Source organism: Macrobrachium nipponense, chromosome 37, assembly GCF_015104395.2.
Source record: "Macrobrachium nipponense isolate FS-2020 chromosome 37, ASM1510439v2, whole genome shotgun sequence".
Lineage (NCBI taxonomy): Eukaryota > Metazoa > Arthropoda > Malacostraca > Decapoda > Palaemonidae > Macrobrachium > Macrobrachium nipponense.
The window spans coordinates 15,469,379-15,486,878 of NC_061097.1; positions in this window are offsets into that span (position 1 = coordinate 15,469,379).

Consider the following 17,500-nt stretch of genomic DNA (forward strand, 5'->3'; position numbering starts at 1 on the left):
ATAAGGTACCCTTGAATTGAACACATCAAACCAGGAGTGAGCAAGCTCTATAAAATCCCTTAAATTTTCCAAGAACATACTCTTCAAAAGTCCCTGACATCCATGAAATCTAAAGCTTTAGATTTTTTCCGAAAGCTGCTGCATTGCTTTCCTCACATTCATACGCTGCGTACCTGTTACATTTATGAGTTACATTTATGCTGCAGGTCTCTTTTATATGCACTTTCTTCAAAATGTTTGCAGCAATGTTTGCTGCATATGCGATGAGTAGTAAGGTTAAAGTTGTACTTTTTCTTACAATGATGAACCCATTTCCGTCTTGTTTCATCATCACGAGGGAATTGGAAAAAAGATACCTCCTTTTTTATATTTGAATACCAACCAAACACGGCGCAGCTGTTTGGCATTTAAAAAATAATTTAGATTATATGAAAAAATAAAAACTATGGTTGTATTCAAAGAATTTAAAACTAAAACTAAATCACTGCAGAGATGACTGAAATGACCTGTGATCTACATTTGAATGAAACTGTCGCCGGTAGACTTTTCGCCCTGACCTTTCCTCCAGGAGCTGCGGCTCTTTGGGAGATAAGCCGCAACCCCACACAAAGGACACTACCGTCTGACCCATTCTATATACAATGGGGAAGGGTAGGTCTTTAAAAACGAGATTAGTACATTTGGCAACGTAGGGGACAACGCCTAAATCACTATGGAGCCGATGGGGTATAGCAAAATAGTACAGTTTTTGAAGGAAGGCTATTAGTATCTCAAGCAATATAAAATAAAAGAATTTTAGTTAATTTATGCTAGTGATTAAAGGTAAAGTGACCAATTTCATGATATATAAGTATTTATTGACTGAGATTAATTGTATATATCCTTATTTCTCAATTATTATTACTTAAATGTTAAATGATGCTTATCCTTTGACGAAAAGTATTTACATAGTGTATTAAATGCAATTAAAATAACTTTTATGAAGCAGAGAGTTTCGAGATACACTCAAGTACAGGAGCACGTACTTATATATAAGCCATGCTGGAGTAAAGAACAGGTGCTCTTTTCTATATCCTATTTATTCAGATGCCAACATTTCGTATCTCTCGATACATCTTCCAGGCTGAAATTGCGAACAAATTTTCATAGTAATTGTGTTTAAGCTGCGGAAGGTTCACACATACTTTTACTAACACCATATGAAAATTAAAGCCACAGAAAGAGCACAAAAGACATACGAAAAGGTTTAAAATTTGAATTAAAACCAAAACATTCATTTATGATTAAATTAACAGTCCCCACCCTCAATCAACTAACATCCTTTACCCAACTATTTATTGCTTAAGCCCACTTGTTTCATTTTTTGTTGACATCCCCTCTATTTAGATTTCCAATAGGCCTTTGACAAACTTCCACACAAGAAACTAATGACAAAAGTTAAAGATTGAGGAAACTTAGGAGAAATACCAGACTGAATCGAAAGCTGGCTAACTTATAGAAAACAGGGAGTCGTAATAAATGGTGAAGAATCAGAATGGGCAGCTATGACGAGCGGAGTTCATCAGGATTCTGTCCTTGGCCCTCTTTTTTTTTATTTACATTAATGGCACTAATGTAGGCTTAAGTAGCAGGATAGCTAAATTTGCAGATAACACGAAACCAGGTGTAAATGCAGCAGACTCAGATGCAGTGGAAAGTTTTAAGAAATTATCTAAAGAAAATAGGAGTGAGGTCAAAAGATGAAAAATGCCTTTTAACTTTGATTAGTGTAAAGTGTTACAAATGGGAACAAACAACCCTCATGCCAACTACATGCTGCTTAGGAATGACAAATAGTGTAGAACAAGAGGAGGACCTTAAGAGTTATTACCATGAACTTAAAATCTACATTACAGTGCATAAAAGCTGAAAAAAGGGCACAAAAACTAGTGAGATAAATAAAGAAGCAGTTCAAATACAGATGCAAGGAAATGATACTGTAGCTCTACACATCATTAGTTAGACCTCATCTTGAATATGCAGTATAGTTTTTGTCACCAACACTAAGAAAGGAGACAAATAGATTAGAAGGGGTACAAGCAAGAGCCACAAAGACCCGAGAACCTGAACTCTTATGGCTTAAGGTGGCCTCACACTTGGCCTTTTTTTCTCGAGCAGCGAGCCGTTCCTGCCGAGAATGGAAAACTGGGAGATTTTAGCTTGAGATCTTTGCTTCCTGCCTTGACGGTAAGCAGCAGCCACGAACCCCGAGCTAGTCGGAGGCGACCGCGTAGTGTAAACAAAAAAGATGGCCGCTTCTAACAGGACGTGCTCAGAAACCATGTCTCTTCACACACAAAGACATCGGTATGTGTGGACATCCTTTGCTGTCCATGAATTGTTAGAAAAAGTAAGTGTGTTCCGAGAGTTGTGGGATCACACTGATGAACATTTTACGAAAAGTAAGCTTAAAAAGAACAAATGGGAGGAAGTTACGAGAGCCCGGAAATCTGAATTTCCCGACCTTAGCGATGCTGGCTTAACTGCAGGTAGATATCTGTCGTTTTTTTGTTTTAATAATCTGACCCATATTCCTGTATTCATATTATCATGCAACTGCACATATAACTATTCTGCACAAGTAGCCTAGAACTTATTGATTGATCATTATAACATAGGCCTATACCAAGGCCCATAGCCTAGCCCATGGCACTGGTAATTGTGCAATGATATGATTGGTTTGGTTGGCTATATTTTAGGCTTGGTTTGTATAACTGATTAAGTACCGTAGCCCTGGCCATAGTTTAGTGCATATTATTGGCATGGTAAAGCCTATTACTATATACCAAGGGCCATAGCATAGTCTATGGTACTGTTATTTGTTGGCTAGGTTAAGCGTGGTTGGCTATTTGCATTTTACTGTTGACAGCAAGCACCCATAATATAGGGCTTAGTTTTTTCTCTCTCTCTCTCTCTCTCTCTCTCTCTCTCTCTCTCTCTCTCTCTCTGAACTTAGCAATTTTAGACTTGGTTATAAATGAAATGAATGTATAATGAAATATAGCCTAACTGTAGGCATAGTAAAGCCTATTGGTTAAAGATTGAAATATAATTTAAGGTTAGCCTATAAATCTTGCAAGCTTGGGCCCCCTTGGGTTGTTTTACAAGGTTTGTCTCACTGTGTTAAGGTTACTGTAGCCATAATATTCTAGTTTGTGATTTTAAGCTCTTGAAAACATGAAAAATGGTGTATTATTAGTGAATGTTTAGTATTACACCTAACTCCTTCTTTATATATAAATTGCATGATTTCCATGTATTTTTCATTTATATTTATTGTTATAATATGCACTGAAAGTCATTGGAAATCATAGGTTAGGTTATATAGTTCCCAAGAAGTATAATTGTATGGCATTTTTATACCATTTTTCTTATCAAAATTCTTGGACAGCATTTCTAATTGTCTAGGTTTTTTCTCAATGCTTTATGGCAGTTCTTAGCTTGCATTTTTCAATATGCAGGTATGTAACCTAGGCCTCTAGTCTTGTTGAATTATTTGAAGGGTTAAAGACTAATTTCCCTGAAAAATTAACAGTATAGTCATTCAAAGCACATAAAAAACTAGGCAAACATTTTTTTATAAACAAATTGCCAGTGACAATAATGTACAAAATACCCAATTGAATTTGCATGCCCTCAAATGTATTTCCAAATAAATTTATCTTCTCTTCCCTATAATGCCTTGCTTGTACTAGCTTATGACACACATACTATACTAACTGGTAATAACTTGTGTATCATATGGAAATGTTAAGTACATTTATTCTATGTTAACCTTAAATTTTCTATTCAGATGATGTCCAAAGAAAATTTGGAACTCTTTAGTCGACATTTCAGCGGGAATTACGAAAAATCCAAAGCACACCAAGTGGGTCAGCTGGTTCTGTGGAGCCTAAATGGGAGTACTATTTCAAGAGCTGCTCATTTATATTCCAAGTAAACAGTTTTACTCCCACAAGGACATCGTTTGAGATCTCTGAACCACAGGTAGTTCTTATACTTTCTTTTATTAAGTAAGGAGTGAGATTTCACTCTATCAATAAGTGAATAGATTCAACTAGTTTGTGTATGTATTAGGGCTTGTGCCTTGTATGATAAGGCGCCCTATGAGGTAATGTTAGACTAGCGATAATCTATACGCTAAGTCGGTTGGTATTGCACTTCCATCTTCAATGGAGTGTCTGGGGTTTTGTAGATCACTTACGAAGTCGGTATTATCTTTACGACGATGTGTTAAACTCATGGTTCGGTGAGGTTCTTGTAGAAAACACAAGGTATAAAAATAGTATATTCTTCTGAAGTTTTACATGATGAAGATCAGGTATGATCGTACAAGTCTTCTATGACGATAGCTTGATCGCTTCTGCCAATGATGATGGCTAATCCTATTCCTCTACATGATAAAGCTTAGGTAAAGAGGTACAGGTCTTCTAATGACGATAGCTAACTCTGTTCTGCCTGTCTACCATCTCTGTTACAAGTTATGAAGGAACAGACAGTAGTTCGAACATATGAACATACTATCAGATGACATAGTTTCATACGAACACACAATCGAATGAGACACGCTACAGATCACGTAGGCCGTTTGAATAATAGGTCGGGGTAGTTGTCTCAAGCAGGGAGCTTGGACTAATGTTTATAAACAAATGAATGACCACAGATGTTATCTTAGCCTACATACTTATTGTATACGTCATCTTTAGCGTCTCTAGTCTGATCACATTCCTGCAAGCAATCTGGTTGACCTCTTTAGTTTTAGACTTTTATATATATGGACTAACATTCCATATTTTTATTATGTAAACACTTACATTAGCTCGGTCAGCTACCAAAACCAGATACTGAATATTACTCAAACTTGACTTGCATTTGACTTATAGGAGTGTGATACAGACACTATGTGAATATATATATATATATATATATATATATATATATATATATTAGTAAATAAAAATTCATGGTGTACATGAATTGATTCAAGTAATAAAATATAAAAACAATGATATTGGTAAATAATAGTGATCACATGATATATAATGATACAGTTTTTCACTTCATCTCTTTAAGATACTTATGCTACAGAAATACTAATGTACTCTGATAATTGCATAGAATGAAGATTAACATGATAAAAATCATATTTTAACTGATAAAAAAAACTATCATTATATGAATTGATAAAATTATTAAATGTTTATGCTGATTGATTCGTTGATTTCTGATTCATTAATCAATATACTAACTCATATATAACTGCAGATATTTGGGAAGATAAAAGGTAACAGATTGATTATAGGCTACCTGGTATATGGATTCATATAATTATGATTAATATATGTGCACTTTAAATAGATTCCTACTGCGTACAACGCAAAGATATATTTAGATTCCTGTTATTTATGATCATTTATATAAGAGATTCCTATTGCGTACACGCAAAAGATATTTATTTCGACTCTGTTATTTATGATCAATTATATATAGGATACATGATACTTATATATATAGGAACATGACCGAGGTTATACTATTCACTTTTAACTAGCTTTCGAACAACTTTTCGTCCATTACACAGTTCCAGACAACCACCTTTAGCCAATTGAAACTGCCTTTTTCAATGGTTAAAACAAGGGGAAAAATTTGCCTGGGCGGGTCCAACGTTCTATTTTTTGCGCTCATACTTATTCTCTGCATCCTAAGCTACACGATTACGTTCGCGATGAATAAAAAAACATCCCCAGCACGAGTCCTTCGCCAGCAAAGTAGAGTTGAATATCCTTCGGTCGTAATTGTCGGAAGCATGTCCCTTTTTGTAGTCGATTCCGACAGTAGCCGGAGCATTCCGCATTAAAACGAGATTAACGACGAGATACGGTGTCGGTCGAAGAAGTCCATGAAATTCCTTTCACATTGTAGGCGGTTGTTACTCGACTGTAGTCGTCCGCTGCGACGAACGATGTTTTGAAGTTGCGATGTGAAACTCTCGTACTGCAGGATACTGTAACCAGGTTCCATTAATCAGCCTGCAAGTGAAATTATACTTGTCACAAGGGCAAAGTAAATTCAGACAACATCCAAATACAGGGGAGGGGAGAGAGCTATTTAGACCAGACTTAACCCACATGAATTCGCTGATATTTTGGAATTCAAAAGAGTCCGCTGTACAAACTTTTTTATCCATGGCATTAACAATGAGTGAACCTATCCAGGTCTATGATGACTTGTAAAAATATCCATAATTATAAAAAATAAATAGATATCATTACGAATCTCAAAGAAAATTCGATATTACTGGTAGTAAGTTACTAGACAAAGAAGTGGAAAACGGAGCTAATTGTAAGATTGCCAGGCAACATAAGAGTCAAAGAGAAGATTAATCATGATTCTATGTGCCCTAACAAAAGTTTCATATTCAATTTTCTCGTGCGCATCCTCTGAGGTTAACTTTTAAAACATTATTAATAGGTAGGAGATGCAACGAAAAAAACCCACTATGTAACTAATTTCTATATAAACTTTGGTTTTTTCCAAGAAAATGTGACATTTTCCCATGAATGTGATTTACTTGAATTGTAATAGGCTAATGTTGCAAGTAAATATTTCTTATCCACAACTTGATAATTCTAAATGTCCGTTTACCCATGTCATAAGCTGAATTATTGACTCTAATTGTCTATGAGGTTCAGAAAAAAAAAAATTAATTCATTTTGTTGTTATAGAAATTCTATTTGCTTATATTGTTCATTAATTTTAAAATGATTACAAGTCCTTAACTAATTGCATTACACACACGGATAAGAATATGTTATGTGGCCTGTCATGTGACCTATGAACCACATGTGAAGTTCATGAACTAAGCATTCCTTTCTCCAGTCAATCTGCTTTTGCAAGCAGAGACGACACACAGATGAAGCCTGTGTAAGCAGATTATTGAGGTTAAAAGGAACAAATGCTGATACGGCAATGATGACGTCGTCACTTGGCAGGAGATTGCTCTCAGCCAGCTAAGAGTTACGTTACTTGCTGTAAGAGATACGGACTTTAGTTGTATTTTCAAATGATATTTTTAGTGTTTTAATTCTCCACCCGCATGAGAAGAATGTCTGAAAAAAAAACCAAAAAAAAACAACAGTACCAAAATTGAACAATATTAGTTTCATGTTGGCATTATGTTAATAAATATTCCTTATTCAAACTATATGAAAAACGGTTTCCATACAAATTCTATATATATTATTTAGCCCTGTATAAGATTCATATAGGATTATTCCATAGATAACATTTTCACTTCTAGACTTCCTGACTTTAAAATCTCTTTTATTTTATTTTATTTATTTTATGTATTATTATTTTATTTATTTATTTAATTTTTTTTTTTTTTTCATGACTACGAATATAAATTACCGGGACAGACAATATGCAGTAGGTTTTTGGATATGTGTTTGAACTTTTAGCTTATTTGTCATTACTAAAGCGTTAAGTTAGAGTTCAAATCTTTACGCATAATATATTGATATTTAATGGTACGTTTTGCTTATTGATATTATCGTGATTCCTTTTTTATAATTTGTAACCCTTCCGACTTCTTACGGAGTGTATTATATTGACTCCACTTGTATCCATATTTATTTTATTTTTTATATTTATTTATTTATATATTTTTTTTATATATCTTTGATAAATTAATGGTTGGCTTGAATATGTGGAAAAGTGTTCTAGCGGCGTACCGTATAAGGCTACTTGCGGCATCAATTCTATAGATACAAGATATCAATGATAAAGGTATTTAAAACCGCGAGAACCGCTATAATCCGGTTCGGATCCAACATCACGAGTTGTAACTCGTAAGACATTGACACTTCCTATTTAATTATCCGTTATTCTACCAAACCGATTGACTCTGGGTGATAAAATATATTATTGGTTTTCTTAATGGAAAGGAATTCACACAACGTGTTAAGGAGATTATTATTGATTTACACCACCCGAGTCACAGATTATTATGTGTTGAATTCCATATTTACTGATTTAGCACTCATAAATACGCCTAACGCACTCAATTGCGGTGTTTGTTTTTGTTTTTAGTGCTATTAATTCTATATAACGTGTCAAGGAACTATTAACACTAAGAAGTGTTTATTCCCTCTGTCAGACTCGTAATTCTGTTAATAATTCTACGTATATTCTTTCAAGGATTGATTTGGCACAGGATAGGCCCCTAAACTGACAGGTGTCGTAGTGTATCCCTTGTTTTCATGACACGTGTTACAATTAGTTATGTGCTTTTTATATCTGTAAGCATTGTAGGCCAGAAAACAGTGATTTGGCTTTCTGTGAAAAAGGAGGGAACCCTGGATGACGGAATGCAACCAGTTTATGACGATTGGTATGAGAAAGATTATTACTACTACCTGGTCGTTAGTCATCTGCTGTGTTCTTCGGGTTTTCCTCGTCACAGACCTACATATAATATTACATTTGATTACATTATTTTGATACACATACTTTAAATGTACTTTTGCTTTAGGGTTTCTGCTCGAAGTGTTTATTGTTTTTGCCTAGCCACTGACCCTGTTTCCGTTTCGAAGTGTTTTTATTGTTTGGTGTTTTTATTGCCTCTGACTCTGTTTCCGTTCGAAGTGTTTATTGTTTGGGTTATGTCTGTTGACTCTTGCTTTGTTCAGTTTTGTAACAGTTTCTGCGCTCCAACCCAGATATTCAATGCTCGCGATCTCTTGGGTTAAGGAATTTTCTTGTTTAGATACGGTTTTAACAATAGGTATGGATGTTTCTATATCTTTTAGTCTAATTAATGGTTCTTTGCTGTATGGTGCGGGATTGCGGGATAATGCGTCAGCTATGATAATTGCTTTCCCAGGTAGATTCTTAACTTGGCTCCAAAGACCTGAATGATCATTTGTCACCGAGTTCCTTTTGGACTGTGATTAAAGCCTTTGAAAAACTCGGTAAAGGACTCATGTTCAGTAAAGAGACTATCAGGATAAGCCATAGATTATGAACTTTAAAATGTACGAGTGTTAAAGATACCTAGCCCTTCCTTGCCATTTACTGCATATTTACTTTCAGAGGGCTTTAGTTTACGTGAATAAAAAGCTATAGGGAAGAACTGTTTATCATATTACTGAAGTAGTATCCCTCTTACCCCTTGGTCTGAGGCGTCTGTTGCAATAAAAAAAAAATTCCTTATTTAAATCAGGGATTTTTAAGTTAGGTAAGCTGCATTTTCCGCTTTTAAGATATCGAACGCCTGTGATGCTTTTCAGACCATAATAAATCTACGCTCTTCTTCGTAGATCTGTTAAAGGAGCTGTCATCATTGAAGAGTTACATATTTACATACGATTGTAATACCCACTACAGCGCAAAAGTGCTGTATCCCCCTTTTACGTTAATAAGTACCGGAAAGTTATGAATAGCCGACACCTTACCATGGACTACTTTTAAGACCTTGACCAGACACATAAAACCTAGATAAACATGTTCGGTTTTAAAAAACTCACATTTAGATATTTTACTCTGAGATTATTTGTCTTTGTCTCTGTAGCACTAGCTCTACTTTATGTGAATGTACTTCTAAGGTATTAGAAAAGATTACAATATTAGGGCTTTGTTCGCGGAAATCGTATATTTCAGAGTGTCGGGAAGGATTAAAAATTTCATTTCCCAGCAAAGTCTTTTTACACGCACTAAGACATTCGAGGGTGCATGCTTCTCGAGATTTTTGCGTGCAAAGTACGACTGCGGTTGTGGGAGAATTCTGTTGGGTCATTTGAACAATGTTACGATTTATGAGACAAATGTATAGTTCCTTTATATAAGTTATTATTTGATTAACTGTCTCATTTTTGTTCAAAAGGATTTTAATATGTTTGAAGGTTTATAGGATTTCCCTTTGATAAACACGCCTTATTTTGGCAGGATGTAAGATAATATTTTGTATAACCCATATATGGATCTTACAATTACACTACATACAGATCAACGTTTTTTATAACTATAGAGGTATCTGTAAACGCTCGCTTATCCGGACTTCTCATTAGGGAAGTTCGAACAACAGACGGTGAGTCCGTAAATACTGGTAATTAATTGTACTAAAGGAATAAATAAGATATTCTAATTTTTACGGCGCGTACAGTCGGGCTTAATCCACCAGTATTTATTATAACTTAATGTATTAAAATTACTAGAACCTGCTCTGATTACTTGATACTGTCGTGTGATGCATAGGAAAATCCTTTTTAGTTCAAAAAGATATCGGTATGTATGAACCAACATCGCTTTTCCCCACTCTGCTAGAGTCGCTTATTGTGTGGAATTTGCTTCGCTTTGAAAACTCGGCAGATTTAACTAACCTTGACCGCTTGACTAGGTGACACAGTCACCGGGTTTGCTTGTTAGATTCTGAACGGGCTACTGTTTCTATTTCTTTTTGTAATAATTAGGATCCTTCTCTTTATTACCATCGGCAACATATTGTGTGTTTTTAGCATTACGTTGCTGGTTACGTATAAAGCAATGAATGACTAACTATTAGGAACTGAGTGATTACTAATAAGACAAGTTATCTCTACTGTATGCAATATTAACTGTTTGTACTTCATTCTTTGCTAAAATTTGAAATAGTGAGGGATCCTGGTCAGCGCATTTAGCCTGATGAAAGTTTTTTACAGACATGTTATTCCTTGCAATCCAGCCATATTTATTTTTTAAAGTTAAGTTGAGTCAATTGAGGTTCGATATTTTATATAACTCAAAAAACTCAAGGCTAAAACTGCGATCGGGACTTTGCAAAGGAGCATTTATTGTCATGACCCGAAATAGTGTTACCTCTAATTTATATAGATTTGTACGGGTGTTCCACTTGTTTTTTGTGTGTTTTCTAATCACTACGGTGCTTAACGACCCTATCCATGCATCTGTATAAATACAGACGTCCACTGCGTAAACGCATATTCACTGTTTAATATGATTTGTTACGTAAGGGATTAATAATCACCCAAAATGATAAAATTAACATAGTATATGATTATGATATTTCAGTAGAACTTCTGGAAACAGACACTCAAAGATAAAACTCGCAGTAGCGAAATCTCAATGATATAGATAATTTCTGTAAAAAGTAAGATTAAGAATGTCTCGTAACTTCAGCACAGGAATAATGAAAATTCGACCTGCAAAGGAAACACTCAAAGTTACTCCAAATGAATAAAAAATTGTACTTAGCTTGCTTTTGTGGGAAGTCACGGTGTTCCGATAACGCACACGGCCTTGGTCCTCCTTCTCTATTTAGCGGACGACCTGGTTTGGCTTCAGTCCCCCGTTCGCGTTTGTTTCGAAGATTCGAGCCCTTGAAAGATCCGATGCTGCAGACGCGTTCGGTTTGTTTCTTGAAGTGCCGGAAACGCTCACTAACGAAGTTTTCTTGAATGAATCTAATGAGAGACGAAGCTTGCGTTGTCGTAGGAAAAAGACACGTTGGTTTTGTTTCTTGAAGTTATTCACTAAACAATGATACTAAGTTGCTTGAAGAATCTGTTGCTTTCGTCGTCGTTGAAGAGTTCTTATTGTTTTCTGAAGTCGCTCACTAACGATGATACTATGTTGCTTGAAGAATCTGCTGCTTCCGTCGTCGTGACTTCTTATGATACATGATTTATTATTCTGATTTTTCTTCGTAGGACGTTGTAGAGTTCTTCTGGTTCGCTGCCACCATATTAGGGCTTGTGCCTTGTATGATAAGGCGCCCTATGAGGTAATGTTAGACTAGCGATAATCTATACGCTAAGTCGGTTGGTATTGCACTTCCATCTTCAATGGAGTGTCTGGGGTTTTGTAGATCACTTACGAAGTCGGTATTATCTTTACGACGATGTGTTAAACTCATGGTTCGGTGAGGTTCTTGTAGAAAACACAAGGTATATAGTATATATTCTTCTGAAGTTTTACATGATGAAGATCAGGTATGATCGTAAACAAGTCTTCTATGACGATAGCTTGATCGCTTCTATCTGCCAATGATGATGGCTAATCCTATTCCTCTACATGATAAAGCTTAGGTAAAGAGGTACAGGTCTTCTAATGACGATAGCTAACTCTGTTCTGCCTGTCTACCATCTCTGTTACAAGTTATGAAGGAACAGACAGTAGTTCGAACATATGAACATACTATCAGATGACATAGTTTCATACGAACACACAATCGAATGAGACACGCTACAGATCACGTAGGCCGTTTTTGAAAGAATAATAGGTCGGGGTGGTAGTTGTCTCAGCAGGGAGCTTGGACTAATGTTTATAAACAAATGAATGACCACAGATGTTATCTTAGCCTACATACTTATTGTATACGTCATCTTTAGCGTCTCTAGTCTGATCACATTCCTGCAAGCAATCTGGTTGACCTCTTTAGTTTTAGACTTTTATATATATGGACTAACATTCCATATTTTTATTATGTAAACACTTACATATGTATATATATTATGCATATGTTTGCCCTCCAAAATATATCATCAGGTTACCAGACATACTGGTTTTGGAAAAATTTTAAGAAAAAAATGATACTTATACTTTTCTAATATGATTTTAGAATTTTACATTTTATTTTTTCTAATGAGAAAAATAGTTTAAGAGCTAGTTGACTAAATTTTGCCTATATTGTCTAGTAGAGAAAAAAAATGTATAAACATATGTATCTGCAGCAAAGTGCTTTATTTTTTAGCTCTTGCTATAAATCACTATATTGTAGGTCACACACTATAATTACTCTTTTATAAAATTCAATTGGCATTGCATCATAGATTTGTTTAGCTCTTTGCTCTTTTATTTTTATATACCTTGTAATAGTCATGTTATAATTTTTATGTCTACCTATAATTTTTGGCCTCTGAAGATTTTGGATAGGAACATTTAAATGTGCTGTAAATAAAAATGGACTTTATGAAAAATTTCACATTGTTATAAATTTTCTTACAGGAACCAGAGACTATAGTGCTTTCCGTATCAAGTGAAAACTATGCAGAGGGAGCATCCAATAATTGGGATGGGAGTGATGGTGCACAGCCACAAGTATGCAACATCCCAGACCTAACACCACCCCAAACACGTTCTACTTCATCATTGTCCGTGCATAGTGACAATTATTTTGATGGAACCCATGCATCTACTCCATCCTCCTCCTCTTGCAATTTCCAAAGATCAGATACAAGGGCAAAAAAAGAGGAGGAAATTACAATGCTCAGCAGAAGACCAGCGTTTTGACTATTTTGGATAAAGTTGATGCTATACTGAATGAACCAGATCCATCATGTGATCCTATTATTAAAGCAGCCACAAATGCTATAGCAGGTTTCATGGCTCCCCTGTCGTAAAAAGATAAAGCTGTGTAATTAAGGATTATTAAAGTTTTGCAAGAATATCCTATTGATTTGGATACTTTGGATGATTAGTTTTTTGTCTTGTTAGTTTTCTATTAATAGTGCTAATAATTTAAAAATTAGTTTTTTTTTAAGATTCTATCAACATACACCTCTTTTAATTATGAAATATAAAAATAACACAATGCATTGAACAGTAGAATAGGAAAACTTTAGTTATATTGTTTGGTCTTTTTGTTTTCTTCTAATTTTTGCAAATAACTGTAGCCTCAGATGAAGGCATTTATATTGGTTGTTCTGTGATAGTAATGACACACTTATTTGAAACTGTAAAATTCTCTGTGTATAATTAACTTGTTTTGACAGTACTGCAATATTACTACACAATAATGAACTGTCCCAAAGTCTAAAATAAGAGTTCAAAGCAAAAAAAAAGTTTTATATTTTTGTGTCAGTCTTCCTACATTTTGTTCTCTCGCTGCTTGCAATATTTCACTACCGTGCTTAAGATATTTTAACATGCAGCTATATTTCAAATAAAATTTTCCAGTACTAAGATATATATACTTTTGTCTAATAAGCCAAATTTATTAATTAATATGCAATAATTCTATTTTATAACATTATTTTGAACATAAATAATATTCCAACATTACTTTAACATATGGATGAACTATTTTCACAGGTTTTATTTCATAAGGGACAATAACGTCTAGTAATATTCACTGCGGATGCGCATTTTGAGGACGTTTGCATTTTTATACATTAATGACATGAGGCATAGGCTTATAAGCACAGTAGCAAAAGAAAAAAAATAATACTAAAATATATTGCACAATAAGAAGAAAATTTAGTAAGTCCGGGCTAAAAAAAACATACAAATCATAATGACACTTTATGAAGAAAACAATGTAATACATTTTACATTTGCATACAAAACCTACAAAATACAACTTCCTAGTGGAGTAGTGCCATCTGCTCTTGCTACGGAACTCTGCCTTCACCATTGAAGTAGGCCATGAAAGTGTCCCTTACAACTAATAGAAACATTCAAAATACTGAAAGGAATAACAAAATTAGACCGTAACCTATTTACGTTAAACGAAAACCACACAAAAAATAATTTATGGAAACTATAACTGAAGAGATACAACACATCCCATTGTGGGAACTTTTTTACATACAAAATATGTGACACATGGAATAACTGCCACCAGAAGTTGTTAAACAGCAACAGTGCGGAAGAGTTTAAAAGAAAGCTAGAAAAAATCAGATTTTATTGTGAATGAACAGTAAAACCTGCTCCAAGAGATAAGTGAGCACACTATGTCTCCTCGGATGGACACAAGTCTTTGAGACATCTTAATCCTTGTAACTCTCTAACTCCCCTCTTCCTGTTTCTGTACCTGGTGTGAGTGAGTGGCTTGTGTGTTGCATTGGCCCTCTGCATTATATCAATGTTCTCTTTTTAATAAAAGTATTTTAATATTTTGGTTTTAATTCAAATTTTAAACCATTTCGTATGTCCTTTGTTTTTTGGCTGTAATTTTAATATGGTGTTAGTAAAGGTGTGTACTCTCCGCTGCTAATACACAATTACTGGAAGATTTATCGACAGATACGAAACGTCGGCATCTGGATAAAAGACCATCTATCCCTTTGTAAGGACAACGCTTATTCATAATTTTCTCTGTACATAATTCATCATTCGCGTTGTTCTTACTTCCCCCTGAGAGAGCATTCAGCGGGCTTTCCGTCAGTGTATAAAGCTTGTATAACCACATATTGTGTACTTTTATATTTTGTATTTTATGTCTCTCAAGAAACACAAATCGGGTCTCGCCGACCCACTTTTACTCTCTCGCGGGTCGGTGACCACATTTCCGTCCGCATGCTGTATATTTATATTTCCCTTGACTGTAATAAAAATCAGTACACTTCTACCTGCCTCTTTGTCCACCTCTCACAACTGGTGACCTCCCGGTTTGGACGGTGACCCAAGCGGTTTTGGCTCAGCCATTAAGGGACTCACTACCGCCGCTCACCTTCAGAGATCTTTAACGGACTCATACGGCGCCTCAGTATAGATCTCTGAAAGCTCCTACCGTGGAAATAACCAACGCCTCTAACGGACTAAATACGGCATACCTGCCCAAGGTGTGTTCAGGCGTTTCCTCAAACGGTTTGGCCCGCCATTCACGACTCTGTCAACCGTTTTAGTGAGAGAGGACAATGGGCGCAAACAGTACCTCGCGGGAAACCTCGCGGTGAAACCCGGGCCTCCCCGCCCCAGCGACGGACTCTGACACAGCGGCCGCTCAAGCTGTCAAATTGCCCCCCTTCACAACGGCTGACCCGTCTTCCTGGTTCTTCCGAGCCGAAGGGCAATCCGGATCGCGGGGCTCACAAACAAAGTGCTGCAGGCTGACCTCGTCGCAGCGCTCTCCCGACAGAGGTGCTCGGACCGAATATCTAACTGGCTGACCGGTCGAGCACGAATCGGACTTGTCACGCTCGACGAGATAAAAGAAAGGCTCTTGACAGCCTATTCCGTGCCTATCGCTGAAAGGGCCGCCCGCGCCCTCGGACCTAGTCGCGAACCCCACCTGCGCGGCGCCGACACCCAAGATGCCTGGGACACTGTGATGGGCCTCGTCCGTCTGCCCGAAATAGGCCCCGACGGAAAAAAGGTAGAGATCAGCCTGAGCGCGAAATATTCCTGCGGCAACTCGAGCCGGACGTCGGAAAGCAGCTGACCGACGCGTACACCCTAGAGGACGACGAACTACTAGAGAAGGCAAAGAAGCTGACGTTGTCAAACAATGCCGCGAAGCTCGCCGCCCCCCCCCCCCCCCCCCCCCCCCCCCCCCCCCCCCCCGATCCTCCGTGTGCCTGGCCGCAGAGAAGGAAGAAGACGACGACGACCCAACGCAAGAGATCGGCGCCGTATCCCAAGGGAAGTCCTCCCACACGCAGCGAGGTGAAAACTCCTGGTGCCGCTTCCACCGGAGGTTCGGGAGATTCGCCAGGAGGTGCGAAAGCCCTTGCACCTTCCAACAGTCAAAAAACGACGACGGCAAACAAAACCAAGGCCGCCCGTGGCAACGGCCGCGTCGGAACCACACACCGTAGGGTTCTACGTCCGCGACGCGATCTCCGGCCGGAGGAAATGTTGGTGGATACGGGGGCAATGCACTCGATATTCCCGCCGTCAGGAAAAGACCGTAGCCGCGAGCCCGACAAAACAACCTCCCCTCGTCGCCGCAACGGGACCCCCATCCGTTCCTACGGCACGAAGCCCCTCGAGATATCCATCTTGGGCGAAACTACGTCTGGGAATTCACAATCGCGGACGTCAGGATCCCGCTACTGGGGGCAGACTTCCTGGCGCAGAACGGCCTCCTGGTGGACGTGGGCCGCAAACGCCTCCTCGACACGGGGACATGCCTTTCCCTTCCACTAGCAGCAGGCCCGGGCGCCCCTACAATTTGTACATCGCCCCCCACAATACGGCAACCTCCTGCAGGAGTTCCCCGAAGTCTTCAAGCCGGAACTTCGTCAGGCGGCAGGGACGCCGCCCAAGCAGGGATATTCACCACATAGCCACAGGCCCCCCGACACAGCGAAGTTCCGACGACTCCCTCCAGGCCGCCTCCAGGAGGCGAAGCAGGCGTTCTCGGAGATGGAACGAATGGGCATCTGCAAGAAAGCATCGAGCCATTGGGCGTCGCCCCTGCACATGGTACAGAAACCTGACGGCACCTGGAGGCCCTGCGGAGACTACAGAAGACTCAACTCGCTACAATCCCCGACCAATACCCCTTGCCAAACATGCAGGATTTGACAATGGCCCTTCATGGGGTGGGGCGAAGGTCTTCACAAAAATGGACCTCTTAAAATCCTATTTCCAGGTTCCAGTGCACCCCGAGGATGTCCCCAAGACTGCCATCATCACGCCTTTTGGCTCCTTCGTTTTCCATTACTCAACCTTCGGCCTGAGGAATGCAGGGGCCACCTTCCAGCGCCTGATGGACAGCATCCTGGGGGACCTGCCCTTC